The 26,812-nt window shown below is 39.6% G+C and overlaps 1 protein-coding gene across 3 annotated transcripts in view; it reads left to right on the top strand.

The window, feature by feature from the left end:
• The window catches only part of GABRG3 (gamma-aminobutyric acid type A receptor subunit gamma3), a 694,245-nt gene that overhangs the window by 165,321 nt on the left and 502,112 nt on the right, over window positions 1-26,812 (top strand). The window contains exon 3 of one of the 3 annotated variants that reach the window (XM_072795397.1): window positions 26,678-26,806. The exons of the other annotated variants lie outside the window; for them this stretch is intronic. The gene's annotated coding sequence lies outside the window, so the exon portion shown is untranslated. The remainder of the gene's footprint in view (window positions 1-26,677; window positions 26,807-26,812) is intronic. 3 annotated transcript variants of the gene reach the window in all.

Genomic DNA, 26,812 nt, shown 5'->3' with positions numbered 1-26,812 from the left:
TCTTTATCACTAGATTTTGCTAATTTAATTACAATAAGTCTTAGTGTTGGTCTGTTTTTGTTTTGTTTTGTTTTAAATTTTGGTGGAAGTTCTCTGTGCTTCCTGGATGTGGATGTCTGTTAACTGTCCCAGGCTAGGGAAGTTTTGAGCTATTATTTTTTCAAATAAATTTTCTGTCCCCTTTCTCTCTCTTCTTTTGGGACTCTTATATTATGAATGTTATTATGTCTGATGGAGTCATTGAGTTCACCAAGTCTATTCTTGTGCTGTATAATTCTTCTTTCTCTCTTTTGTTCAGCTTCACTACTTCCCATTGGTTTGTCTTCTATATCACTAATTTATTCCTCTGCTTTGTCCAGCCTAATGTTCATTGAATCAAGTGCATTTCTAATCTCATTTGTTACACCCTTCATCTCTTATTGATTCTTTTTTTTTTTAACTCTTTTATCTTTATGGTAAGGATCTCACTGATGTCTTCTATTCATTTCTCAAGCCCACTATTCTTATGACTGTTGCTTTAACTTTCTCTACCAGGCAAGTTACTCTTATCCATTTTACTTTCATCTCTAGCCATGCTCTTATCTTATTCTTTTGTTTGGGATAAATTCCTCCATTTTGGCATTTTTTTTCTAAGTCTCTGCCTTCTCTGCATTAGAAAAGCCAGTAATATCTCTTGCTCTTGAAAGTAATGGCATTATAAAGAAGTAGTCCTGCAATGCCCAGGGTCTGATGCTTCAAAGGAGTGTCACCAGTGTGTGTTGCATGAGCTCTGTTGTTTTGTTTTGGCTGCTCTATCCTTCAGGCCAGTCATCTGCTGATTCTCTCCTTGCATACTATAGTCAGTATCTGTGGCCTGAATGTGGTGAGTTTTAACTAGTTGTGTTCTGGTCTGCTTGTGAAATGAGACTTGTCACCACCTCTACCATAACTGAGGCCCTGCAGAACTCTCTGGTTGGGAGAAGTGGTGCACAAAGGTGTTTGTGCTAGTCTTCTGGGAGAGGAGCCTGCTGTGCTGGGACTGAGGCTAGCGTGACTGAAAAGGGCAGTCCCACCAGAGCACAGGGGAAAGGGCTTAGAGTATGTAAATTAGGGAGCCAGTGTCTGGGCTGGGCTGTTTCCCACAGGTGACTCTGCCTTTATACTGAAAGGCAGCAGAGGAAAATGGCACTGGCCAACTCCTTCATTCCCTGAGAGGTAACTCCATAAAAGCTGCCTCTCAGGGATGCAGTCTAAGAAGAGTGAATTATCTCCCCACTGTGTGCCCCAGGTTTTCCTCAGATTGCTGTTTCCAGGCTTTCTGCCCCCAAGTTGTTTGCCTGCTTTCTCTCCAGGAGTAGGGTAGTGCTCTTCGGGCTCTATCTTGCTGACCTTTAAACCTCCAGACTTTAAGCCTTGCTGATTGCATGAAGTCATGAAATTCAACACCTCTCATTTTCCAAGCCAATGGCTTTGGGGAAATGTCCCCCTTGTGCATTTCTTTGTCTGTTCCTCTTTCTCTCTCTCTCTCCCTTCTCCATGACCACAGCTCCCCCACCTCCATAGCACAAGCAGTTTGTTTCTCCCTGAAAACACATTTCTTCACTTCTTACCTTTGTGGATGTGACCACTTCTTTCTCTTCAGTTGTGGAGTTTGTTCTGTCAGTCTTTAGATATCTTTCTGGAGTATTTAGGATGCTTTGATAGTTATCTAGTTGTGTTTATGGGAAGAGGTAAGCCTACAGTCCTCCTATTCCACTACCATCTTTCTCTGAAACTCTCCCATTATGTCTTTAATAAATTCTTCTATAGTATTATCCTTTTCTTATAACAATTTTGTATTGTATACATTTGTCATGTTGCACTAGTTTTTAGGAAATTTCTCAAAAAATAAATAAAAAATAAATTTAAAAAAAAGGAAATTTCTCCCAGTTTATTTTCCAAGTATCTACTAAATAAAAACAAAACAAACAAAACAAAAACAAAACAAAACAAAAAAAACTCCAAAGCACTTTCTTATCTTTAGAATATTCCTCTTTTACAGCATCCTGCTATTATTTTGATGACTTAATAATATCTCTTCTCTCTCTGAGGACAAAAATCATAATTACTTTGAAGTTTTTTTCTGGTCCCAGATTCCTTCTGATACCTCTGGTATCATTTCTTTCTATTTGTTACGGAGTATATTTTTCATAATAAAGCATTTCTTCACTGATATTTTATATTTTTTTTTACTGATGTCTTATTAACATTTAAAAATGAAATACTTGTGGATGATCAGAAGCTCTCTGCAGATATCACACTGGGGTGAAGACTGGAAATTTAAAGGAAATGCTGCTTATTAGTATTTCTAGGTCTTTTTACTTTGGCTTATTAATTTCACAAGGATTTTTTTTAATCCTTTGCTTGGGAAGTTCCAAACCTATGGACAAAATGCTAGAAGACAAACAAGGAAATGGCCTGGCATGCTCATCTTTTATTTCTGTGTCACTGAATCTTGGGTCTTTGATTAAGCCTCCAAAACTCAGGGAACTCCATGTTATATTGAAATGGGAAAAGACAGTTACCAGCTCTGCACTTGTTTTATGGAGTTTTAACTACCTCTTCTATTTTGGACCTATTGCAAGTTCCTGCCCTGAGATCCACAGAGCCTCTAATTCTTGAGATGCTTCAGGGTTCTCCTTATCAAGAACTGTGACAGTCTGAGTCATTACCCTACTTGTGAGTTAAGTTAGTTTACTACAGTTTTTTTTTAAATAAATTTATTTTTTATTGGTGTTCAATTTGCCAACATATAGAATAACACCCAGTGCTCATCCCATCAAGTGCCCCCCTCAGTGCCCATCACCCAGTCACCCCTCCCCTGCCCAATTCCCTTTCTACCACCCCAAGTTCGTTTCCCAGAGTTAGGAGTCTCTCATGTTCTGTCTACCTTTCTGATATTTCCCACTCATTTTTTCTCCTTTCCCCTTTATTCCCTTTCACTGTTTTTTAAATTCCCCAAGTGAATGAGACGTTATAATGTTTGACCTTCTCCGATTGACTTATTTCACTCAGCATAATACCCTCCAGTTCCATCCATGTCAAAGCAAATCGTAGGTATTTGTCATTTCTAATGGCTGAGTAATATTTCATTGTATACATACACCACATCTTCTTTATCCATTCATCTTTGGATGGACATCGAAGCTCCTTCCACAGTTCGGCTATTGTGGACATTACTGCTATAAACATCAGGGTGCAGGTGTCCCTGCATTTCATTGCATCTGTATCTTTGGGGTAAATCCCCAGCAGTGCAATTGCTGGGTCGTAGGGCAGATCTATTTTTAACTCTTTGAGGAACCTCCACACAATTTCCAGAGTGGCTGGACCATTACACATTCCCACCAACAGTACAAGAGGGTTCCCTTTCTCCGCATCCTCTCCAACATTTGTGGTTTCCTGCCTTGTAAACTTTCCCTATTCTCACTGGTGTGAGGTGGTATCTCATTGTGGTTTTGATTTGTGTTTCCCTGATAGCAAGTGATGCGGATCATTTTCGCATGTGCTTGTTGGCCATGTCCATGTCTTCCTCTATGAGATTTCTGTTCATGTCTTTTGCCCATTTCAGGATTGGATTGTTTGTTTCTTTGCGGTTGAGCTTAATAAGTTCTTTATAGATATTGGATACTAGCCCTTTATCTGATATGTCATTTGCAAATATCTTCTCCCATTCTGTAGGTTGTCTTTTAGTTTTGTTACTGTTTCTTTTGCTGTGCAGAAGCTTCTTATCTTGATGAAGTCCCAATAGTTCATTTTTGCTTTTGTTTCTCTTGCCTTCATGGATGTATCTTGCAAGAAGTTACTGTGGCCAAGTTCAAAAAGGGTGTTGCCTGTGTTCTCCTCTAGGATTTTGATGGAATCTTGTCTCACATTTAGACCTTTCATCCATTTTGAGTTTATCGTCGTGTATGGTGCAAGAGAGTGGTCTAGTTTCATTCTTCTGCATGTGGATGTCCAATTTCCCCAGCACCATTTATTGAAAAGACTGTCTTTGTTCCAATGGATAGTCTTTCCTCCTTTATCAAATATTAGTTGACCATAAAGTTGAGGGTCCACTTCTGGATTCTCTATTCTGTTCCATTGATCTATGTGTCTGTTTTTGTGCCAGTACCACACTGCCTTGATGACCACAGGTTTGTAGTACAACCTGAAATCTGGCATTGTGATGCCCCCAGATATGGTTTTCATTTTTAATATTCCCCTGGCTATTCGGGGTCTTTTCTGATTCCACACAAATCTTAAAATAATTTGTTCTAACACTCTGAAGAAAGTCCATGGTATTTTGATAGGGATTGCATTAAACGTGTAAATTGCCCTGGGTAACATTGACATTTTCACATTATTAATTCTTCCACTCCATGAGCATGGAATATTTTTCCATCTCTCTGTGTCTTCCTCAATTTCTTTCAGAAGTGCTCTGTAGTTTTTAGGGTATAGATCCTTTGCCTCTTTGGTTAGGTTTATTCCTAGATATCTTATGCTTTTGGGTGCAATTGTAAATGGGATTGACTCCTTAATTTCTCTTTCTTTAGTCTCATTTTTAGTGTATAGAAATGCCACAGACTTATGGGCATTGATTTTGTATCCTGCCACACTGCCAAATTGCTGTATGAGTTCTAGCAATCTTGGGGTGGAGTCTTTTGGGTTTTCTATGTAGAGTATCATGTCATCTGCAAAGAGGGAGAGTTTGACTTCTTCTTTGCCAATCTGAATGCCTTTTCTTTTTTTTTTGTTGTCTGATTGATGAGGCTAGGACTTCAATACTATGTTGAATAGCAGTGGTGAGAGTGGTCATCCCTGTCTTTTTCCTGATCTTAGGGGAAAGGCTCCCAGTGCTTCCCCATTGAGAGTGATATTTGCTCTGGGCTTTTTGTAAATGGCTTTTCAGATGCTGAGGAATGTTCCCTCTATCCCCACACTCTGAAGAGTTTTTATCAGGAATGGATGCTTTATTTTGTCAAACACTTTCTCTGCATCTATTGAGAGGATCATATGGTTCTTGTTCTTTCTCTTCCTGATATGATGAATCACATTGATTGTTTTAAGAGTGTTGAACCAGCCTTGCATCCTGGGGATAAATCCTACTTGTTCATGGTGAATAATCTTATTAATGTATTGTTGTATCCTATTGGCTAGTATCTTCTTGAGAATCTTTGCATCCATGTTCATCAGGGATATTGGTCTGTAATTCTCCTTTTTGGTGGGGTCTTTGGTTTTGGAATTAAGGTGATGCTGTCCTCATAGAACTAGATTGGAAGTACTCCATCTCTTTCTATCTTTCCAAACAGCTTTAGTAGAAAAAGTACGGTTTCTTCTTTAAACGTTTGATAGGATTCCCCAGAGAAGCCATCTGGCCCTGGACTTTTGTGTCTTGAGAGTTTTTTGATGACTACGTCATTTTCCTCCCTGGTTATCGGCCTGTTCAGGTTTTCTATTTCTTCCTGTTCCAGTTTTGGTAGTTTGTGGTTTTCAAGAAGTGCGTCCATTTCTTCTAGATTGCTTATTTTATTGGTGTATAGCTGTTCATAATATGTTTTTAAAATCGTTTGTATTTCCTTGGTGTTGGTAGTGATCTCTCCTTTCTCATTCATGATTTTATTAATTTGAGTCTTTTCTGTTTTATTTTTAATAAGGCTGGCAAATGGTTTATCTATCTTATTAATTCTTTCCAAGAAGCAACTCCTGGTTTTGTTAATCTGTTCCACAGTTCTTCTAGTCTCTATTTCATTGAGTTCTGCTCGAATCTTTATTAACTCTCTTCTTCTGCTGGGTGTAGGATCTATTTGCTGTTTTGTCTCCAGCTCCTTTAGGTGCAAGATTAGCTTTTGTATTTGAGTACTTTCCAGTTTTTGGGTGGATGCTTGTTGGCGATGTATTCCCCCCTGAGGACTGCTTTTGCTGTATCTCCAAGTTGGAACGGTTGTATCTTCATTCTCATTAGTTTCCATGACTTTTTTTTAATTCTTCCGTAATTTCCTGGTTGACCCTTTAGCATAACGGTCCTTAACCTCCACATGTTTGAAATCCTTCCAAACTTGTTCTTGTTATTTAGTTCTTTTTTTTTTTTTTTTTTTTGTTATTTAGTTCTAATTTCAAAGCATTATGGTCTGAAAATATCCAGGGGAAGATCCCAATCTTTTGGTATCAGTTAAGACCTGATTTGTGACCCAGGATGTGGTCTATTCTGGAGAAAGTTCCATCTGCACTTGAGAAGAATGTGTATTCATTTGCATTTGGATGTAAAGTTCTGTAAATATCTGTGAAGTCCATCCTTGTCCAGTGTATCATTTAAAGCTCTTATTTCTTTGGAGATGTTGTGCTTATAGAATACGTATTGATTGTACCAAGTGCTACATTGAAGTCACCAAGTATAAGTGTATTATTATCTAAGTATGTCTTAACTTTGGTTATTAATTGATTGATATACTTGGCAGCTCCCGCATTTGGGGCATAAATATTGATGATTATTAAGTCCTCTTTTTGGATAGATCCTTTAAGTATGATGTAGTGTCCCTCTTCATGTCTCACTACAGTCTTCGGGATAAACTTCAGTTTATCTTATATAAGGATGGCTACCCCTGCTTTCTGTTGAGGACCTTTTAAATGGTACATGGTTATCCAACTTTTTATTTTCAGGCTGAAGGTGTCCTTATGTCTAAAATGAGTCTCTTGTAGACAGCAAATAGATGGGCCCTGCTTTTTTATGCAGTCTGAAACCCTGCGCCTTTTGATGGGGTCATTATGCCCACTCACATTCAGAGTTACTATTGAATGATATGAGTTTAGTGTCATCACGATACCTATTCAGTCCCTGTTTTTATGGATTGTTTCCTTGGACGTCCTCTTTCTTTTACATGGTCCCCTTTAATATTTCTTGCAGACCCGGTTTTGTGGTCACATATTCTTTCAGTTTCTGCCTATCTTGGAAGCTCTTTATCTCTCCTTCTATTCTGAATGAGAGCCTTGGTGGATAAAGTATTCTTGGCTGCATGTTCTTCTCATTTAGGACCCTGAGTATATCCTGCCAGCCCTTTCTGGCCTGCCAGGTCTTTGTGGAGAGGTCTGCTGTGAATCTAATTTTTCTCCCCATAAAAGTTAGAGATTTCTTGTCTCTTGCTGCTTTAAGGATCTTCTCTTTATCTTTGGAATTTGCAAGCTTAACTATTAAATGTGGAGGTGTTGAACGGTTTTTATTGATTTCAGGGGTGGGGGGCAGGGAACCTCTCTATTTCCTGGATCTGAAAGCCTCTTTCCCTTCCCAGATTAGGAAAGTTTTCAGCTATGATTTGTTCAAATACATATTCTGGACCTCTGTCCCTTTCGGCGCCCTCGGGAACTCCAAATAAACATAGATTTTTCTTCCTCAGGCTGTCATTTATTTCCCTTAATCTATCCTCATGATCTTTTTTTTTTAATTTTTTTAATTTATTTATGATAGAGAGAGAGAGAGAGAGAGAGAGAGAGGCAGAGACATAGGCAGAGGGAGAGGCAGGCTCCATGCACCGGGAGCCCGATGTGGGACTCGATCCCGGGTCTCCAGGATCGCGCCCTGGGCCAAAGGCAGGCGCCAAACCGCTGCGCCACCCAGGGATCCCTATCCTCATGATCTTTTAATTGTTTTTCTCTTTTTTCCTCAGTTTCCCTCTTTGCCATAAACTTGTCTTCTATGTCACTCACTCGTTCTTCCACCTCGTTAACCCTCATCATTAGGACCTCTAGTTTGGATTGCATCTCATCCAATTGATTTTTAATTTCTGCCTGATTAGATCTAAATTCTGCAGTCATGAAGTCTCTTGAGTCCTTTATGGTTTTTCTAGAGCCACCAGTAGCCTTATAATAGTGCTTCTGAATTGGCTTTCTGACATTGAATTGTAATTCAAATTTTGTAACTCTGTGGGAGAGAGGACTGTTTCTGGTTCTTTCTTTTGAGATGAATTTTTCCTTCTAGTCATTTTGTTCAGTTTAGAGTGGCCAAAAACAAGTTGTATTGGGAAAAGGAGAAAAAGGGAGAAGAGAAAGAATAAAAGAAAAAGAAAAAAAAGAGAAGAAAAGAAAAAAAGAAAGAAAAGAAAAGAAAAGAAAAAGGGGAGGGGAAGCAAACAGTAAACAAAAAACAAGGGGAAGTGTCCTCTCATTTTCTATACTATAAATCCCTCGACTTCCCCTGGAACTTTCCAGTGCTGCTTGGTCAATAATTTGTTTTTCCCCTGTCCCTCTAGCTGGTCTTCTGGGGGAGGGGCCTACTGTGCTGATTCTCAAGAGTCAGCACTTGGGGGAGCTGCTCAGCCCCCTGCCTGGTTGAAAGTTGTTTAACCTGTTTATCCTGTGAGGCCACTGTGAGGCTCAGTGGGGGTTGCTTATCCCAATGAGGCCCCAGGAGGAACAACCACAGTGGCGGCGGCCAGCTCTGGAGCCCTGGAGTCAGCTCCCACAGTAACCACCGCAGCTCCCAGTCTGCAGGGGCCTGGATGCTCCAGGGGTGGGGCCGCTGATCTGCACAGCTCGGGGCCACCCCGGGGGCAGGAGTGTCCTTGCTGTCCTGTGCCCTCCCGGCCTTTGCCTCTCCCAGGGGGAGCCGGGATCCTGGGCTGTGTCCCACACACCCTGGGTTCCGAATCCTGCGCTGTTGGATTTGCGCTCCTGGCCGCGCATCCCCCTCGGCGGAGCCACCGCCGGAGCCCCTCCGAGCTGCTCCTGGGTCCAGCAGGGCGCTGCAGCCCTTTAGGGAGCTGGGCCACGGGGTGTTGTTAGTGTCCCAGGGAGGCTAAGGGCATCTCTGCCCTCCTGGGGTCCTGCTTTAACTCCCTGCGGGTGCCTTTCCATCCAGGAAGGTTGGTGAAGCTCCTGCTCCTCTGGGACAGAGCTTTCCTGTCCTGGGGACTCTCCCCCCGGCCTCAGCCTGGCTCCTCGGGGCCCCTCTCCCTTGGATGCCTTTTGTTTATTTCTTTTTTTCCCGTCTTCTTACCTTGATAGAAGCCTGAACTCTTCTCACTGTAGCATTCCAGCTGTTCTCTGTAAATCTCAAGCTGAATTCGAAGGTTTTCAGGATGATTTGAAAGTTATCTAGATAGTTTGGTGGGGCCAGGTGACTTGGGGACCCTACTCTTCCATCATCTTGCCTCGCCTCAGTTTACTACAGTTTTATAGATTCTGGCAGAAGAGAGGAGATGCCTGGTTCAGAGACAAAGGACTTTATTATTCAGATCACAACAGGCATCATAAACTCGGTGTTTGCATCTATTCCCCTTGCCCCCCCAGGATCCATGGGGTAATTGTGAAACAGTTTATGTCACAGCTGAGGATCCTTGGAGTTAGGAAACTCCAACATTTTTAATGTCTGCCCTTTTAATGATGCATTTAATGAAGAAATTTCTTAATTTTAAAGAAATTCCATTTGTCTATTTGTTTGTTCTTTTATGCTTAGTGTTTTAATATCCTATTTAAGAGATATTTCCCTACCCCAAGGTCATGAACATATATTTTAAATTTATTTTCTTCATAATTTGAATATTTTAGCATTCATATTTAGGTCTGTAATCTACTTCAATTGAAGTAATCCCAATTGAGAATTTCTTAAGCCAAAGTCTACAATAAAGGGGGAGGTTAATTCTTCCTTATTATGCCACTGGTCAGCTTTGGTCCTCTGATTACTATAGGCAAGGGAGCTAAGTGAAAATTGTAATGGCACCTTTTGGGCATGGCAGTTGCCAGGTCAGGTGGCAGTACCCAGCAATAATGGAAAACATATCCAATGTATAAAGCATGCCAAATGTATGTAGTATTTTCTAGAGACTAGGATTAGAGAAGAGGAAATGGGCATTACATCTAACCTTTCAGAGAGCAGATTGGACTCTTTCTTTTTTTATTCCTTCTTTCTGTCTTCCTTTCTTAAAAATGTTTAATTTATTCATCTACAAGAGAGAGAGCATGAACAGTGGGGAGGGTCAGAAGGAGAGGGAGAAGCAGACTCCCTGCCAGCAGGGAACCCAATGCAAGGCTTGATCCTAGGACCCTAGGTTCATGACCTGAGCTGAAGGCAGACACTTAACTGACTGAGCCACCCAAGGACCTATTTGTTTGTTTGTTTGTTTGTTTGTTTATTTATTTATTTATTTATGAGAAAGAGAAGTGAGTGGAAGGAGGGAGAGGGAGAGAATCTCAAGCAGACTCCCTGATGAGTACAGAGCCTAACTTGGGGCTTGATCTCATGACTCTGGGACCATGACCTGAGTCAAGATCAAGACACTCAACCAACTAGGCCACCCAAGTGGCCCTGGGCTTGTTCTTTAGAACTGTGAAACATCTCTTTGAAGCTCCTAGATATAGATTATGAGCAGAAGAAGGGTTGGCAGGAGGAAGAATAAGGGTCTAGTTAGCAGCTGGGATACATGACCAGCAAAAGACTACTTTGAACCTATAAATGTAAGGTAACATTATTACTGGACCTATTTAGTTCTCTTAACAGCCCAAGAGATTGCTGCCAGTTTTCCTAAAATGAAAAAGAAGGAATCACATGGAGGTTATGAGATTTCTCTATTTTAGTAGTCAATCCAGGTCTACTGCAGCCTGGATCAATGATCATCATTCTCTAACCTTTACCTCTTATCCTCTGCAGCCTCACTGTCCCCCCATGGCTTTTTACCCTCAATCCTTCTCAACAATCCTGACCTATCAGCCCACTGAGACCACTCTCAAGCAAAGTCTGGTGCAACACTGCTCATACTATGTTTCTACTCTAGTCAACACCTGCAGAGTCTCCCCAACTGGCTTCTAGATTGCGTATGAATGTCTCAGCCTGGAGACTATATGCCCTTCTTCTCTCCCATTTCTCTATTATTCTTTAATTTAACCAATTTTCTAAACATACTGAATTTTCCCCAAGCTTTTGTAAACTCCCATTACTATTTTCCCAGTGCAAAATAGTTTTCTGCTTTTGTCTTGAAAATTTTCAAATGTGGGATGCCTCGGTGGCTCAGTGGTTGAGTGTCTGCCTTTGGCTCCAGTTTTGATCCCGCAGTCCCGGATCGAGTCCCACATTGAGCTCCCTGCATGGAACCTACTTCTCCCTCTGCCTATGTCTCTGCCTCTCTCTCTTTGTCTCTCATGAATAAATAAAATCTTTAAAAAATATATTTTTTCAAATGTAAAGAAAAGCTGAAGGAATAGTACAATAGATGCCTGCTTATCTTTAACATAGATTAACTTGGTTTTTATGAAGGTTAAAAACTTTTATTTATAAAAAAAAATAATTGTATGCTAATTTGAACAGTTGTATAAAAAATGGCTTGAAAATTCCCTTTCAATGTCCTTAAAGAGCTTGGATTCCATTAAATCCGCTTTCTCTTCAAACCTCTTAACCTCAGACTGGAGTTGAGAAGAAATATGGTTAAGGTTCCCTCAAATCATTCTTGGAGCCCAGACAATATGCTGGACCTCTGAGCAAATAAGCAGGTTGCTGGTAACAGTAACAAGACAAAGCTGTGGGTAATGAAAATTCCTTCCATGTGGCATCCCTTCACTCCTGTAAATTCCAGTTTCTCAGTTGTTCACGAGTTTTCATTGTGTAAGTCATACTGAGCTAGTTTATCATAGGATGGTCTAAATTAACTATTAACTTTTCCGCATTTACTTTCTCTCTTTAAACACACACACACATTCTTTTCTGCTAACATGTTGAATAAGTTGCAGACAACACAGCATGTCACCTCTGAATGTTTCAGATACACTCCCTAAGAATGAAAGCACTCTACTCCCCACTCACAATACCACTAAATCATTTAGTATCTAATCTATAGTAAAAAATTTTCCAGTTGCATTTGAAATGTCTTCCATTGCTGTGTTATTTTGATCTAAGAATCAAGGCTCACCCTTGACACTAATTATGTCTTTTAGGTCACTTCTGAACTAGATTAGCACCCTTCTTTTTGATTTGTTGTGTTTGTCCTGACATTGACTTCTGTGAGGATCCCAGGCTGGTATCTACTAAATGGTAGAATGTCCCACGTTCCGGAATACCTGATTGTTCCATCATGATTAGACATATGTTGAACAGCTTTTGGCAGTAATATCTCATTCATGAAATAATTTTGATTAAACATTAAATACTAAGTATTGCATTTTCTGCTGTTGTGAAAAGGAGTCCTCATCATAATGGGCATGCATTCCTTGGCTTCCAACAAAATTAACAAGCAATATTAACATATATGAATCTCTTCTTCTGAATGGGAAGTGATGTCTCTCACATTCGAATCCATGCTGCCTTTGAAGTGTTTAGAAATTCAGCTCAGTAATCAGTCTTGGATAAGAATTTTATTCATATTGTTCTTATAAATACTCGCCAAAAGATCCAAGATGGCATATGTGAATCTAAATATTTTTACTTGCAACCCTTGAGAAAAATAGAATCCAAATTTTGATATAACAGAAATTAATGGTAGTTGAGATAAGTTATTAGGTGCTATTTAGTTTCTTGTCCTTGATCATTTTCTCTTTTTTTTTCTTTTTCTTTCTTTCTTTCTTTCTTTCTTTCTTTCTTTCTTTCTTTCTTTCTCTGATATGGGGCAGATGGTGTGGGATTTCTTAATAGAGTACCATATGAGTGATGATACATTTATCTAAAAACAGACTCAGTGTTGGGAAGCACCCTCAAGATGATGTAACACAGTGTTACAATTTACTGCACCAACTCCCTGCAGAGAACTGGTCCCCAGTGACCATAGTGACATCCATTACCAGAGGCATCCATTGACATTTTTGAGTTAAAATTTCCCCTTATTTTCATATATCAATATAGGTTCTACTTCTTGTAAGCATGTATCTACCTTAAAACCCTTCAAATATCTGTAGATAGTTCTGTTTTCAGAAGAATTTTCTTCTCTGGTTTAAATATTCTAAGCTTTTTCTCTGTCCCCTGAGTATTTCCTCTAAATGTGTGCTTTCTGCTTGCTTTCTTTTTAAAATGTGTGTTCCAATCCCCTCTCTTTCCTTCCATCTCTCATTTCCTTCCTCAAACAACAATTTGGGTCCACCATGTACAAACCAGGCATGGGAACACCCAGGTGACTGTTTGTTCTCAGGGAATTCACAAATCACAAAAGTGCAAGGAGAGGATCAGTGGAACAGATGGTGCTCACAGCAGTGAGTCAGCACCATGACTGGGATCAGGGATCCTGTCATACCCATTACAAAGGAGGAGGTAGTCACTGGACCCAGAGGAAGGAGAAGCTCAATTTTGTATGAGTGGTAGTATTCTAGGGAGGGGTAGGCATGGCCTAAGTTCTGGATGGGGGAAGTGCAAGAGGAAGACATGCAAAGCTACAAAGCAGGGAAATATAAGGTGGCAGGAGTGTACAATGGAGAAGGCAGGAAGCTAGGCATAGAGAGCCTTCAGAGCTTTTCTCACTGGTTCAGATTATGCTTTGGGCATTGGGAAGCTTCCAGAATGAGTTTCACATTACAGAGTAGTAACAAGACACACACACCTTTTAGAAGGATGTCTGATAGAAAATGCATTCACATATCTATATAAGAAATAAAGCACTTTCTCAACTAATCATCAGGTATACCAAGGAGGAAAAAAAATGCAAAAAAAAAAAAAACCCAAAACCCACATATTTTCCTTTTCTCTTAACACTTTAGTTTTTCTTACAGTACCTTAGCTGACTGTAAGCACAATATCACCATTGATTTCATTTTATTATTGTGTTTGCTCTTTAAATTTTTAAAAGGTTCCCTCACATGTATAACACCTTCTTCTTTGGGTTTGAGACCCAATTTTTATTTTTAGGAAAGTAAGGACATATCTGTGTCCTCCTTCCCAGCATTAGTATTCTTTGGATAACTCTCTGGGGGTAGAACAGATGTTTCAGGGAGGCCTGTGCCTGTTCTCCTGGCTTGGACCACATGTAGAAAACTAGGTGGACATGACAGCCCTTAGCTTTCACATACTGCAGCCACCACGCCTGTCAGTATGGTCATACCCATTAGGTTCCAGCACCTAGTGAGGCACTGGCATTGGACTGGCAAAGCAAATAGCTCCTGCTGTTTCCTGGGGGCTAAGATACTCAATATATTATCACAAATAGTATTACATATCACTTTATTTAAATCAAATGACAGCAAAGGAGGAGTCTATCATCCTGCAGGATAAATGTCTCAAACTGTATGCAGACCATCTTGTTCAGTGGAGATAATAGCCCTCCTTTCTTAGTATATTTCTTCACAGAGATGATAGAGTCTTGCAGCCAGAATTCCTCTCCTGTGTCACCTCAGGGGACTTTAGGCTGAAACCAGACACTTTTTACCAAACATTCAAGTAATAGACTTATTCTCCCTAGGTTTAACTCTCCAGCCAGTGTGACCTTGACTAATTTTGCTGAGCTCATCTAAGTATATACTTCTCCAAAATGTATTCCCTCTCTCTGGTTCTCTGGACTATGAGCTCATGAGGAGCACTGGCTTCTCTTCATCTTTGTGTTCGCAGCTCTTGCATAGTACAAGGCCCAGGCTCTGTTCTTTAGTCCTGTTGGTTTGGGGTGAAGTGTTGAAGGAATCACTGCAGGAGCACATCCTCAAGGCTACTATGCTCCCACCATCATTGTACTTCAAGCTACTTTTCCTCCTTCCTCTGCCTTTTGTTCTATTTGGGCCCTTGGAGGGATTAGATAATGCCTACCTCCACTGGTGACAGTAATCTTTACTCAGTTCATCAATTCATATGCTAATATATTCCAGAGATCTTCTAACAGACACACCCGGAAATAGTGTTTTACCAGCTCTCTGGATTTATTTTAGCCCAGTCTAGTTGATGCATAAAATTAACCATCACAACTCCCCAGTGGGCGGTCACCCAATTTATGTCTGAAAACATACAATAATTAAGCAGGTCTCCCTGAGAAAGGCAGAACATGTAGCTGTTTGGTTAAAAAGCTCCTCTTTCTGTTTTTCTGCAAGATTCCTGTACTCAACGATTATGCAGAAGAATTAAGCCTAAGCCTTAGGGGAGAACCATGCAGGTTTGTCCTTATGTGTATGTAGAACAACAAGTCCTTATTGTTCCTTAACGTTTATTAGAATAGATAAATTGGGCCATAATAGATATATGCCAAGTCTTGCACTGAGGGGTAGGGATATATGGTGAGCAAAATAGACATGGAAACACTCATCCTTATGGAACAAGGAGAAAAGAGTGGAGGGAAAGCCATTAATCTCACACTCATAGAAAACATACTTACAGAGGTTGGTAAGTACTATATACAGGTGTCATGAAATGTATAATGGATAGAATTTCTCTGATTAGGAAAGTCAGAGGAGACTTCACTGGACAACTGCTAGATGTGAAAGGGAGGGTAAGAGCATGTCATGCAGAGAAAATAGTATGACAGGGCATGAAGCCTGGAGGGAGCACAGCCTATTGAAGGAACTAAAGGCCGGTGAATCTAAGGAGGAGAATGATGAGGAGCATGTTGATGGATGGGCCTGGAGAAGTGGGCTGGGGATAGCTTATCTAAGGCTTCTAGATGATAATAGCTATGGAAAGCCATTGGGAATGGAGGATGCAGTGAACAAAATTGTGTGCCAAATCCCTTCCCTTTGAGGATTCCTGTATAAGAGGAGTTATAGATCATGACCAAGAATAGTATGTGCACCCTCCCCATTGAGATAGTTTAGTATCTTATGAGAGCAGCTCTCCCTCCCTGTCTGTCTTATCTTGAGCTGTCATGACAGAGTACAGTAGATTGGATGGTTTAAACAACAGACATTTATTTTCTCAAGTTCCTGGAAGCTGGGAATTTACTATCAAGGTCCTGGCTGATGCATTTGCCAGGTAAGGGCCCCCTCCCAGGTGGTAGATGCCTGTCTTCTTGTTATGTCAATACATGGTATTGAGAGAAATTCTGGTCTCTCTTCCTCTTTTTATAAGAATACTCCTCCCTCATGGGGGCTCTATCTTCATGACCTCATCTAACTCTAATTCCCTCCCAGAGGCCTCTCCTGCAAATGCTACCACCTTGCGAGTTTAGGGCTTCAACATACGAATTTTGGGGAAACACTGACATTCAGTCCATAACACAACCCTTTCAAAGACCATTAAGAAAAAGGCCAACAATGGCAATAACGATAATAGCTGACCTTTTTGTAGCACTTTCAATGTACTTGGGATGCTTCTAGGTGTTTTACATATATTCATTTATCCTCCCAGTAATGGCTTAAGAAAAAAAAAAATGTTCAAGTCCAGCCACCCTCTGTAAAAATGACTTAATAGCAAAATTATTATACTTCAATTTATCTGAGTGGGATATTGGTTAACCAAGCACCCACACTCACTGCTTCCACTTCCACCTCACCTTTTCTCTTCCTTGGCTACAAGCTAAGTCTTATCTCAGCAGTTCAGATTCTTAGCTAGCACTTTCTTCTCAGAGGTCACCCCGATGAAAAGTCCTGTCTAGGTCCCACTATGACTAGCCCCATACCAATGGGTCCATGCGATCTCTCTTGTTTACCAGTGCATCTGTACCCCCAAACCCAGTGTGGGGGTCACATAAAGATTAAAAAATACTTGTGGAATAAATGCTTGTTTTTTTGGCCTTGGCATTTGCCAAGCATGTCCAAGGCTGGGTGTATTTCTGCCAAAAGAAATATTTGAATCAAATATCTTGCTCAATATCTCCCACATAAGCATATTCTTAGTTAGCCATTAACATCTGTCAAACCATGCTCCTAATTCTACTTCCTAGAATTAACCTTTGCATATTAAGGTCCTCCAAATATTTGAACATGTAATCCCATTACCAATAAATCTTTCATTTTCAAGATTAAAAATCATTTGTTGTCTTCTCCCAATGAGATTCCCTCTATTACTCTTGTTGGACATAAGTGTTTTTATCCATCTCATTCCTCAGAATATTCAACCTTACTAACAATTTCCACTGGAAATCTTCCTGCTCAGTGATGAATATTTAAAAATAAGTTTTCCAGGATCCCTGGGTGGCACAGTGGTTTAGCGCCTGCCTTTGGCCCAGGGCGCAATCCTGGAGACTCGGGATCGAATCCCACGTCGGGCTCCCGGTGCATGGAGCCTGCTTCTCCCTCTGCCTGTGTCTCTGTCTCTCTCTCTCTCTCACTGTGTGCCTATCATAAATAAATAAAAAAAATAATAAGTTTTCCAACCATGAAATGATATAGTCAATTCAGTGCCCAATGCTGGACCACCTTTGCTGCCCTTAATAGGAATAAAAGACTTCTATTTATGCAGCATAAGGCAATAGTAGCAATTTTTTTATTTTAGTTTTTTTATTTATTATTTTTTTGATGGCTTAAAGTTTGTTTGCAGCCCAAATTCTGAGGCCTTTTCTCAAATGATTTCCTTCTACATGATTGATCTCTTCTTATTCATTTCTTATGTACTTAATTTTTACTTTTTATCCTTTTAAAGTTTCCTCTTAGTTTATCACAATAACCTGGGGAGAATATTTTGGGCATTAACGCCACCTAAGATATTCCCCTCACTCCATAGAATGCTCAACCCAATAGTTCATAGTGTTATGATGTTTCCTATGTCTTCACCATTATAATGCTGGGAAGTGTGTTCTCAGCTGATATTAACTTCTATTCTGTGAACATGACTTCAATCCTTTTTAAACCTCTGTACTGCTCAGCATATAGCCGCCACATTTCTGCACTGACCACAGGATTCAGTGTTCAAAATTAAGGCATATGGGCTCTCTTTGGCATTTCTCTGACCAGCAATTCTGGTAGCTCTCTCTTGAACAGATGTGGCATTGTTTGCCATATCCTTTCTCTCACTGATTCCATCTTACTCCTAGTAATTAGAGTATCCTTTCTAAAGGCTTAACATCTACCCAATAACTATTTATTCTCACCTTTGAGGAGAGATTGTTAGATTTATCAGTTTGTCCCAAACCTACCATTTCCCTGTTAGGAAAATCATAACAGCATATGCCAGTTTCTACTATTCCATAACCACTACTTTCTCTGCACTTACAGGAATTTTCTAGTTAACAACTATATGGATGTAATTTTTTTGAACCTGAAACTTTAAACCTAATTGTAATAATAAATGTCACCTTCCACAGCTAAGGCCTCCTAGAAGTCCATTTTAGCTTTACATTTGCCTGCTATTAGCGCCCCCTGGATCTCTCATTATTTCTAAAGCTCACTAGAGAACACCATCTCCTGTTCTAAAATTCTCCTGCCTCCCATTGTTTTTCTGGGCTTCACTTAGGATTAACATTTATTTCTATCTTTAACTCCTATTTTTATATCCAACCAAATTCTAAGACTTGGTTATCCTACCTACCTGGCAGCTGTGTCTTACTTTTAAATTCCGAGGTCAATTCAGGTTCTTATATCCTCTTACCTGGGGCATTCCCGATGTCTCCAGATCCTGCCACTAGCTTCTCTTCCCATCCGTTGCAGCAGATCCAGTTTGCTGAAGCACAGATTTTATTCTGGTATTTTCCTTTTCAAAAGCTTTCAGAGATTCTCCATTTCCTATAGAATCAAGTGTTATATTTTTGCCTCTTCTTGGCCAAAGTGTGTTAAATCTACAGGGAAATCTTCATTCTGTCACCCAGTTCACATTCCTTTGGTGTCAGACTGAAGTTTATGACTTGATTCATTCTACTCATCAAGCATGTTTATTGCTTCCATTCAGAAGGCTGGGAAAACTTAAAAGGGAAGCAACAGAAGCTGGGTTAGACTCTCAGGCCAGACAACTCCTTGAAATGTATTTTCCTTATTAACAGAATGGAAATATCTATTATAAAATATTAGTAGGATAGTAAAATGTGACTGAGAGTCCTGACAACAGTGCCCAGAATGTGATAAACACTTGTAATACATTACAATAAATAATAATTAAACCAGACACGATGCAAAATGTCCCTGCTAGAGTTGGTGTGCAGTAAACACACAATAAATAATATTTGTCATTCATCATCATTGTTGTCATCATCATCATTCTTCTTATCATTCTACCCTTTTCAATTACAAAATTATTCCTTTTGATAGAAAAGGTATAAATAGTAGTTGAAATAGCATTTAACTCAGGAAAGTGAAAATTCAGTGACTGGTTAGAGGCTGTAATTCTTTCAGCTATTTCCACAGCGGGAATTTAATCAAGAATAACAATATTCTGGGTTTTGATTTTATTTCACTCTGTGTGTATGATATTGGAGACTAGAGAACATTTTTTTTTTCCTTGTGATCACTCTCCTACTGAGTGGATCCTCTGTTATCTTTCAGAAAATAGGTGAAGAGTCAGGAAAAATGGTCAAAGAGCCTACAGAGAATTTTAGAGAGCAAAAAGGCAAGTTGAAAGCTTCTAGGACCATTGTTCTGAAGGAGACACCATGTGACAATGACATTTGTTCAAGTTTTTTGGATTTTCTCAAGGTTTAATAATTCTCCTTTATTCCTATTATTCTACTGTGCACTTACACCTTATCTCTTCCATTCTCTCTCTTTCTTCAATAGATATTTCCACTCTTGTTCTTAATTTTCTCTTGGAAACTCTTTTCATCTCTAAGGACATCTTTAGCTCTTCCTTCTCTACTTGTTTTTTTTTTTTTGTTTTTTTTTTTTTACCTCCCCTCCTCTTGCTTTTAATTCTTAATATATAGATTTGAATATTATTTTAAATCTTTTATCTGTTAGAGAGGATTTTCATGTCTCTTAAAAGAAGTGAATTTATAATCTTTTGTTACTCTTCCCTGTGATCCTTGTTTTTCCCCCTTTCTGATTAGTAATTATCTTTTTTTAAAAAAAAGATTTTATTTACTTATTCATGAGAGACACACAGAGACACAGGCAGAGAGAGAAGCAGGCTCCATGCAGGGAGCCCAATGTGGGACTCCATCCCGGGACTTCAGGATCACAGGCCAAAGGCAGGCGCTTAACCACTGGGCCACCCAGGCATCCCTGATTAGTAATTTTCATTTTTGAAAAGGATGTTTTACCCTAAAAACATTGTTTTTGCTAAATAGGTGACTTTATATGAGTTTGTGTATGATTAAAAAGATAAAGATTAAAAAATATATTACACATGCATACCTATGGTGGCTCTACTTTATGAGTACATAGTTACAACATGTGAGCTCTACTGATGTCAGAAATTATCATAGGTGCTGTATTCATCATCTCCAAGTATGACAATGACTCTTCAAACAATTTTTGCCCATATTTTTCAGGTGAGAAAATTATGTTAAGAAAGATTATTATTGGGTGCCTGGGTGTTTGACCTTGACTGGTTGGCACAGGACATGATCTCAGGGTTCTGTAATGGAATCCTGCATCAGGCTCCCTGCAGGGATCCTGTTTCTCCCTCTGCCTGTGTCTCTGCCTCTCTCTCTGTGTCTCTCATGAATAAATAAATACAATACTTTGAAAAAAAGAAAGATTATTATTTGGGGAGCACAAGACTGAGAGGTGGCAGAGACCAGCTTCAACCCAATGGTGGCAGAGTCTAAATTTCCTCAAACTGGGGGATACTGAAGTGTGGCTGGAAGAGCAGAAAACCTCAGGGTTGGCCTAGGGCTTTCATTTACTTCTAATGTAAGTTACCTAAAACATTAATTTATATTAAAACAAACACAATGTGTCATACAATATACTGCAGAGTTTTCATGAATTTTAAAGCTACAGTAGGTAATTTTGAAGTCATCAGGGCAGCAACATTTTTGTGTGTTTTTCATAATTTTTTTTAACTTTTCATTTGGAATAACTATAAATATATTCAAATAAATAATTATTTAAAGTAAAAATACATTTATTTTAAATAATTATAGGAAAATGCAACAGTAATGTAGAGAAGTCCTGTGTATCCCTAACCCACTTTCCCCCAAAGGCTGCATCTTGTATGACTACAGTGTCAAAACCAGGAGACTGAAATTGCTATAGTGTGTAGATAGACATAGTTCAATGCCATTTTATCACATGTGTAGATTTCTGTACCCACAGCCTCAATTAAGATACAAAACGGTTCCCGCACCACTAAGATCTCTCTCCTGTTGCCTTTTCATGATCACACCCTGCATTTCTAACCCCCAGCAATTGCTATTCTGTTTTCCATTTCTATACATTTCTTCCTTGGGGGCATGTTATACAAGTGCAATCACACAATATATGACCTTTTGAGACTGGCAAATTGGCTTTTTTTTTTTTTTTTTCACTTAGTACAATGTCCTTAAGTATCATCCAAGTTGTAGAACGAGTAACTAGTTTATTCCTTTTTACTACTGAATGATATTCTCTAGTGTGGGTGTGCTAGAGCTTTCTTAACTGTATACTTGCTGAGAAAAATTTTAGTTGCCACCAGTTTTGGACTATTACAAATTAATCAACTATGAACATTATTGTACCAGCCTCTTAAGGCTGCTATCACAAAATGCTACAGACTGGGTAGTTTCAACAACAGAAATATATTTTCTTACAGTGTTGGAGGTCAGAAGTTTCATATCCAGATGCAGTCAGGGTTGCTTTCTGATGTTCCTAGCTTGCAGATAGCATCTTCTCACTTTGTCTTCACATGAACTTTCTTCTTGGCAGGGTTGAGTGGGGAGTATGAGGTATTAAAAAATTCTCTATCTAAGGAAAATATCTTTCAAAAATGAAGATATGAGTAAGATATTGTTGGATTAATGAGTGAGAGAATTCAGCACCAGCAGGGATGAACTACAAGAAACTTGAAAGGAATTTTTTCATGCTGAAGGAAAATTATACCAAATGGAAATTGTCCACTGAAGGATTGAAGAGCTCAGATAAATTTAAATATGTAGGGAAATTTAAAAGACTTCTTATTTCTTAATTTCTATAAAGGATAACTGGTCATTTAAAGAACAAGGAATAACAATGAGAATTAAATTTATAATATATATAGAAATAATATGGGACAATTATAGTAAAAAGGACAAGAGAGAGTATTTGGAAGCATATACTCTTGTAAGTTTCTAATATAATATGATACGTAAATAGTATAATACTAGTTTATAGTAGACATTGATAAGTTAAAAGATGCATATTGTAAACCATAGAGTCACCAATTTAAAAAACACCAAGAAGTACAGCTTAAAAACAAATAAAGGAGATACAGTGAAATACGAAAAAATACTAAGTTGATCCAAAAGAAGACATAAAAGAAATAGAAGTAACACAGGACAGATAAAACAGAGAACAAATAACAAGATGGAAGACAAACAGAAACATATCTATAATCATGTCAAATGTAAATGGACCAAAAACTAGAATTAATTACCTAATATATCCATTTTTTCAATGGCAGTATTAGCACTGTTGATTATTTTGAAATCATGACAGTGGAATCATGTAAAGAGTGTGACAAATAAGAAGTATGCAAAAAATAAGATTTCATTTTTATTTTGTTAGCTTTTTTTTTGCACCAATTGTTTTAAATGAGTGTTTAAAATGGGAAGGCTGATGTAAAAAAAAAATGTGCCAATTATCAGTATATTATTTATGCATTCCCCAAATAGATTTTGAAACTCTCAACTCAAGCAGTTTTCAAATTGAAAATATGTAATTACTACTTTCAAGTCTGTCCCTTCCAGATTGGGCTTTTAGCTCTTGCTCTGTAGCTGACTCAGACTTCATCAGGGTGGGTGACAGAAAAGAAAGAGCTGGGCATGATCTGGTGCTGGGGTGACAAGGAAGGGACAGAAAGAGAGACCTAGAGTCTCAGAGCATAGAAGCATGGATTATACTGCTCATCAGTAGTTTGGGTGGGTTTGATCTTAGAGCCAGATCATCAAACATTTCTCCTAAAATTATAGTCCATACTTTGGTAAGGCAAATAAAACACCAGTATTTTAGAATCTGTGCTCCCAAATTAAGAAATAAATTATAACGTTGAGATTCTGCATCAATCTTAAATCATGAAACTCCTTCACTTTTGATGTCTTTTAATATTAAATAAAAATTGTTTTTTTTTTTCACTTGGCCCAATGTAATAGCTAGAAATAAAGGAATAGTGTTGCATGTAAATATTCCTATTGAGTCATTATTCCTAATACAAGTGCCTAAAAGTACCTGCCATGCCATTGTTTTTCTCCCCAAATTGTGTGTGTGTGTCTGTTGTGTCTGTGTCTGTGTCTGTGTAGTATATAAATAAGAGAAATGAAGAGAGAAAAGAGAGAGAGGAAGAGAAGGAGAGGGTATCTTGCCACCTGGCACAACATTTCTTCTCTGTTTCTGTCTACTGTTGGTACTGAGAAGTGAAGCTTCCTTTAGTACATGGAGTTGCCCCCATGAAATCCTGGAACATCTTTAGTTCTCAGGATGATGGCTTTCCTGGCTGTAAAGTTTCTCTGGGGATTGTCAGAGCTGGGTTCCACACTGACCTTCACTCCCCTTTCCACCTTTGTAACCTGTTAGCTCAGAGAGCCATGCCATGTATGACTTAGACAAGTCACTATCCTGCACTTTTGTATATTGAACTCCTCTCTGACACTTTTATTCTACTTCCATGGGATCTGCTCTGTCTTTCTCTAGCTCCAAGTTTCTTTCTTTTTTTTTTTTTTTAAGATTTTATTTATTTATTCATGAGAGACACAAAGAGAGAGGCAGAGACACAGGCAGAGGGAGAAGCAGGCTCCATGCAGGGAGCCCCATGCGGAACTCGATCCCTGGACTCCAGGACCAGGCCCGCTGAAGGCAGTGGTAAACTGCTGAGCTGCCCGGGCTGCCCCTAGCTCCAAGTTTCAATAGGACAGGAAGATCTGGACAGGGACTTCTGCAGTGCCACCTCATTTAGTTAATGCATACAGCAAGTGTGTACCTGCATCTCCAAAACTCTGAGAGCCAGAAATGTTCACTGACTCCTTTTTAATCAAGTAAAGTATGACCACCACTCCATCACTCATTTTAATCCTAGTCATTCCTGGGCAGGAACCTTACTAACCTTCCAGGAATCCAGGGATTTCTACAGGTCTGTGGACTAGAGAAAGATCTTTAGTCCACAGAGAGCCTCATAGTTCAGGTCTCTGTACCCAAAGATCATAGTCTCATTCTTCTAGTGCATACTGTGGTCTCATGATTAACTGGTGAGTCTGAGAATACTGGGCAAGGCATCCAGCCAGTCTGTCAGATAAGGGCTGTCAGATTGCCAGCAACAGTTTGTTCCCCTTCATCATCTCGGTGGCCTGAATTTCACCTATCCATGTGTGAACGCACCTAGAGAAATGCTCTTTCTGTTTGCCAGCCTTACTCCCGTAGTAGGAGAGCAACACCCCATCAGTTAGACTCATCTCTTGTGACAGAGGCATATAATGCGTCATTCTAAAAGTCTATAATCATTTGCTAGCTCTAAAATTGATATGTCAGGGCTTTCTTCTTGTTGCATTTTAACTACCTACTTCATTGCAAAATGTTCTGGATGTGATTCTCTTTATTGATGTAGGGAAATGTTGTATGCAGTTAGGGTCCTATTAGCAGTTCAGGAAGGAATTGTAGGCATGCTAGCAGTGCTCAGAAGATAACCCAAATGCAAATGCCCGTTATGTCTGCTCCTTTGGCTAGTGATTCCAAGCCATCTGGATATGGTTGGTATGGTTTTATGAGAAAGGGGAACGGTGGAGGGGGGGCATGGGGAGGGGTGGAAAGTTAGTGTGGAAATTCTGAATAGAATTCCTTGCTCCAAAGACTGTAAGACCTTGTCTTTTACTTGTAGCTAGTTATAAAAATGTATATCTGAGGGTCTTTTCTCTCACAATAGTATTTGTAAGAAAATTTTATTTTGAAATATTTAAATGCATGCAAAATCAGAAAATAGTATAATGAAACCCTGTATGCCCATCACTTGATTGAATAATTATGAATATTGTCCCACACTTTTTGGTATTTTTACAATGAAATATTTTAATTTCAAATCCGGGCCTCTTATCATTTGTCCATATGTACTTGAGAACTCATTGCTAAAAAATATGGACTTTTAATACCTAACAACAATGCTACTAACAAAATTCTCAGTAATTCTGTGATACCCTATATGTGATGTCCAGTCCACATTCAGATGTATTCGTGGGGCTGCCTTATTTAAAACAGTATCAGACTGTCCAATGTCCACACTTGGAAATATCGATATGTCAGTTGAATGTCCTTTGTTCTTTAGCAGAATGTCCATATGCTTGTTTTCCATAGCATTTGATGCCAGCAGGCCAGGTGAGAGGACCCAGAGGGGACCCCACAAGACCAGCCAACAAGGTCTCTTGCTGCACAAAGGATGGAAGTCAAACACGAGCCAGCAGGAGGTGAAAGCAGAGTTTATCGAAGATCTATAGAGAGTGCAGATACAGAGTGTCTGGGGGACCCATCAAGGAAAGGAAGGAGTCTTTGGAGTCTGGGGGTTTTTACTGAGGACAGTGGTCCAATGTCCATGTCCTCTTAGACATCCAGGAACAGATTAGAACAAAGATGAGGGCCCAGGTGTTATTCCTTGGAGCCAGGGGTCTTGGCGTTGAGATGTCTATCTCTAGTGGTGTGGAATACACATATGATCGCTTCATCTGGTCATTCTCACCTGGTCCTTCCTTAGATGTTATCTCTTCTAGAGAAATCATTAGCTCCTTGTCCCTTACAAGGAGGACATATGCTATTTGCATTACAAGGCATGTGTCAAGTGGGATGGAGGTGCCAGTCCTAGCAAGGATAGAAGCAGTAAAAGGAGAAAAAGCAGATTTTTATGAAGCCCTTTAGTTTCTCTATCTCACACTGATTTGCTGAAGAAATATGGCTGTTTTCTTTCTCACCAGGCCATTTAACTTGTTCTATTATCCCCCTTCTCTGCATTGCAAATACTGCATCACATCAGGTGTCTCTTCCACTTTTAATAGCTAGAATTTCTCCATGTAAAACTGCATTCCTTCATCAATTAGAGCCATTTGGTTATCCGGAAAGACTACTGTATAGGAATTGGAGGATAAATGCAGAGATCTTTCCCTTCAGTTGCCAGTTTGCAGAGTGGGTGGTGCTCCAGTTTTCTCCAGTGTCACCCAGTGACTGTTCTTCATCTCTCCTTCCCCCACTCTCCCTGCCCCCTCTATTTTTCCCCTTTCCTTCTCTCTCTCTCTCTCCTCTTTCCTTCTTCCTTCTCTCTCTCTCCTTCTTTGCTTAGGCCCCCCTCCCTTCCCTCCTCACCCTTACACTTTGTTATCATTTTAAATTCACACATTCTTTTATATTCAGTGTATTTCAATCGGTTACAGTGGTTACCTTTTGGTTCTCATATATTCCTATCTTTGGTGAATGGAAGCCCCCACAAGTTGGCTTCTGTGGCTTTTGACATGACTCTCCTCAGGATGTTCCAGAATCTCCTTTTACATTTCTTTCTCAATCCCCAAAATCAGTTATCCCTCTCCAGAGCTCTGCCCCCCTTCAGTGGAGAATGGCATTTAGAAAACATCATCAGGCCCCTATGGGTGGGCTTTGCTATTATTAGGTTGTTACAGTTTCTAGAACCTTCTGTGGTTCAGAGCTAAGAAGTACATAATGTTTAAAGAAAGCAGTCAGGACTGAGGGGTAGCCCCACATTTGCCAGTCTTCCATCGGGCCTTTCCCTGGGGATGGTGGATTTTGCTGTTTGTCCATTTCTCTAGGATCCACTTCTTCTGCACCTCTCTCACCCCAGGGGAACTTTGTCCTTCCTGGCCCAGAGCTTCTGCCTTACTCAAGACACACCCTGCCTTTGCCATCATCCAGTGTTTGTGACCATCACAGAGCTCCCTGATGCTGTGTGGTTCATCAGCCTCTCCGCCAGGTACAC

The sequence above is a fragment of the Canis lupus genome, chromosome 2, assembly GCF_048164855.1.
Source record: "Canis lupus baileyi chromosome 2, mCanLup2.hap1, whole genome shotgun sequence".
NCBI classification, from domain to species: domain Eukaryota; kingdom Metazoa; phylum Chordata; class Mammalia; order Carnivora; family Canidae; genus Canis; species Canis lupus.
Note: the sequence above shows the minus strand (reverse complement) of the source record. Positions and strands in the feature narration are given on the sequence as shown.